This window comes from Callorhinchus milii, unplaced genomic scaffold (genome assembly GCF_018977255.1).
Source record: "Callorhinchus milii isolate IMCB2004 unplaced genomic scaffold, IMCB_Cmil_1.0 Scaffold4, whole genome shotgun sequence".
Lineage (NCBI taxonomy): Eukaryota > Metazoa > Chordata > Chondrichthyes > Chimaeriformes > Callorhinchidae > Callorhinchus > Callorhinchus milii.
Window position 1 is genome coordinate 61,478,950 of NW_024704745.1, and position 4,043 is coordinate 61,482,992.

General features: G+C 36.2%; 1 long non-coding RNA gene across 1 annotated transcript; it reads left to right on the top strand.

Annotated features, from left to right (window-relative positions):
- The first annotated feature begins 477 nt into the window (after window positions 1–477).
- On the top strand, window positions 478–3,822 carry LOC103172403. The gene is made up of 2 exons (XR_006085021.1): window positions 478–711; window positions 1,895–3,822. It is a non-coding gene; the product is annotated as an uncharacterized LOC103172403 (long non-coding RNA).
- Window positions 3,823–4,043: the final 221 nt, after the last annotated feature.

The following is a 4,043-nucleotide window of genomic DNA, read 5'->3' on the forward strand; positions in this document are numbered from 1 at the left end:
GATTATTATTATTGTTATTAAGATAGTGTGAATGTACAGACTGTACTTGGCTTCCAGTGCAGACCAACTGGCTTCTCACACAGAAGAAAGTCTGCATTCAGTGGATTTTGTGAAAAAATAACAATCCCCCAACTGTGAAAGATACTATATTCAGATGTAGGGAATATTATGATTTATTATTATTTTACTTTTTGTATTTATTCAATTCCTTTTAAATGTTCAATTGCATCAACTTTGCTCTCTCTACAACCTACCCTTTCTCAGGCTTCACTTCAACCACTCTACCTCCTGAGGAAAAGTACTGCGAAAGAGACATTTTGAACCTCAAAGTCAATTGAACAAAACCTGTAGAATATTCATCCATCTCCACATGGCCACTATCCACATCATAAGCATGATTGTACCTATCCAGATCAAGCAGAAAATGATGTAAATTTACATGACATATGTGGAGAGAAAGTTGATTATGGTAGCCAGTATTTGTATTTGCAGATTTTGACCCTTCCAAACATCATTACTTTCTCTTCACAATTAATACTTTTATCCATGCACCAAACAATACAATTTACATTTATGTAATGTCTTTCACATCAGCAGGATAACTCAAAGTGTTTTATACTGCTGCCTAGGTACTAAAGCAAGCCGGGTGATAGGAGCTAAAGACGATGGGGGGGAGGTAGGGGGAAGATGACTGAAAGCGCAGTCAAAGAGGTAAGTCTTGAGACAGGTATAACATGATATTTTCTTTTGCCAGATCAATGAAACAAGCAATAAAAAAAATCTTTGTTTATCTGCTTCATTTTTGTCTTCCAAATGAATCCGAATTTCATTTTTTTTATGTTTCATCCAGGAGTTGGATGTATGATACAGTACAGAACAATCAATTTGCTCCATTCTGTGCCTCAGTAATAATAATCCTTGCATTTGATATAGCGCTTTTCACGTCTTCTAGATGTCTCAAAGCGCTTCACAGAATATACTGTAAAGCTCTGATAAATAATAAATAAATTACACTTGTGTTGGATGTTCCTTTCACATCAGGAGGATGTCTTGAAGTGCATCACATGATTTACTACAAGTGTATTTTTTAGGCAAATATGTAATTGTAATATGTAAATGCATTGTTAAACATACTGTTGACCTTACCTCTTAAGTAACATGCATTGTTAGTCATGCTCTCCTACAAATTACAGTAACTACGCTTTTCAGTAAATTATATGAAGTGGTTTGCTACTTCCTCCTGTCATAAAAGGCACCGTTTTAGATGCAAGGATTGTTATTGTTATGTTCCATACCTCAACCTCATGAACTCGTATAGTCCAGGTTGACACTCCAATGAGGTGCTGGAGGTGGGGGTGTTTTATTGTTGGAGTTGCCAACAGATGAAATGTTAAACCGAGATCCCATCTGTCTGTTCAGGTGGACGTTGAAGATCCAATGGCATTACTTGAAAAGAAAGGGAATTTCTCTCAGTTTCCTGGCCAACAATCTCCCATATAAAATTGGTCGCTCACTTCATAAATGTTTGTCGGATACTGCTGAGTGCAATTATGCCTCTTTGCACTATTAAACATGCCTAAACATGTTTTGCCTACGAATACACAGTGACTGAACTTCAAAATAAATCCTGTGATGTGCTTTGAAATGTCCTTCCAATATAAAAGCTGCAATAGCAAATGCAAAGATAATTATTATTATTTTATGAAACACCACAAATCTAAAATACCATCCAATGTATCAATTGGCTACAATTGACTTTCTGCATAATGTCCAGTTTATCATAAATAATGCATAGAATAGATCATTTAGAATTGACAGATTTTCAGGTATTAATTGAAAAAAGTATTATCAAAATATAATGTCTGACTTACCCTCCTTGTATCTTCCATCACAGTTTGATCGGCATCCACAGCACAGTAGAGAGGATGGAAGACTTAATTTATCAGCAAGCAACAACCTATTAAAAGTGCAAGCCATAAATCAGAAAGAATTAGCACAACAGAAAAGGGATATCCCTCGATGGCTTTAAATAAACATGTCAATGTGATTGAGTGCAAGCGACACACAATAAGTGAGCCAATATTATGGCTGGCCATTCAGTACATATAGTTAGAGAGTCAATGATTGTTATCTTCCAAAGAAATGCTGCACAGCAATTGTTAAAAATGAGCAATTGCAGGGATCTGTGTTCTTATGATTGTATCCTGGTATGCCTAGGGTAAGTTCATATTACACACAGTAGGCTTGGGATGTCATGATAGGCACTGAGGCTGGATCTCATACCTGAAGTTGGAAGAAAAAATAACTCTCCCCACTCAAAACACAAATGAGGTAATATTTGTTCAATTACAATCATGCTGCTAGCTCAGTTTTATAGCATTTTTACTGCATAAAGGAGTCCTGTAGCTCAGTGGTTAGAGCACTCGCCTCGCAAGCGAGAGACCTGAGTTCAATTCCAGGCAGGGCGAAACCTTGGGCAAGTTTCCTTACTCCATACGCCTAATAATAATCCTTCCAAAACAAAAAACAATAATAAATTGGTCATTTTCAATCTACGACTGTTTGTGGGACATTGCTGTGCGCAATTGGCTGCCACGTTCGCCCACAAATATACAGTCAATTCTCTTTACAGTATATTCTGTGAAGCGCTTTGGGACATCTAGAAGATGTGAAAAGCGCTATATCAAATGCAAGGATTATTATTATTATTCTTATAGAGGAAAATACAATGAAATTTACATTTATACAGCACCTTTCATGTTGAGAGGATGTCTCAAAGGTCTTAACTTTATAGTGGATGACTTGCCAGCAAAACTCTACAAAATACAGTCACTACACTTTACATTATATGTGAAGTGCTTTGAGACGACCTCCTGATGTGAAGAAGCTATATCAATTGTTAGGGCAATTATTAAGTATTATTTAACTCTAAAAGAGAGCAATTTCAACAAGGTTTTCGAGTTGCTTCTACCTGGTTTTACCTCGAGTTAGTTTCATTTATAAAATGTTATTTGGACAACAAGTGCCAGGAACAGCACTGAGTTAGACAATTTTCACAAAGCTAGGGTTGAATTAGAATAGTATAAGAGAGTAAACAGTGATATGTTTTCCCACTGTTAGGTAAATCAGTAACAAGAGGATGTAAACTCATAAATGTGCACTGTTGAAGAGTTCACATCAGAGACTCACACTGTCACAATGTTTTATTCCCAGATTAATTTTCAGACAGCTGTTTCCCATCAACATTCCCATTACATACAATAGAGGGAGCTGGTGTATGTGCTTTTCCTGTCCATAGCAGTACCCTTCCTACTCTTGTGCAGTCCAGTGACCTGCCTAAAACCTAGGGATAAATAGAAATAAGACAGTTTAACAGAAAGGAGAAAGATTCCATCCACTGTTCATAATTCAGCTTTGCTTTACCATCACAGAAATAGTGTAATGTAATGTCCTTTTTAATATGGCAAGTACCAGCTTAGAGTAAAAAATATAATTACTTATTACACAGAATCTATAGCACCAAAACAAGCCATTTGGCCCAACTGGTCCATGTCAGTTTTTATATTCCATATGAGTATCCACCCCTTCTTATCCTCATCCCTAGCCTCTTTCTTTATATAACCATTGGCTTTCATCTTAAATGCTATCAATTCAGTCTTAATTTGGAAGTTTTTTAAGAAACGTGGATAATCATCTAACAAAATAAGACTGACTTGAGTAATGGTCTTAAATTTTACGATAGATTGGTTTTACCCACTGAGACTAGATGGAATTTTGGATCTATGTACAATCGTAATACTCAAACTGTTTTATTTTACAAAATAAAAAAGTAGAATAGCTGAGATATGGTTTGTTTGAACTGTGTGTGTTAAAACACTGACAGAGAGATTGTCAGAAATAGTTGCACACAAAATGATTGTCTCGAAATTCATCTGTCACTCGTCGCTTCTAAGTCTTGCAGTGCTCAATCTCCGCTCATGGAGGTTGAGGTCTTGAGTGAAAAATAAGTCAGTCTTTGTGGTAAGCAGACAGGTCATAGATTG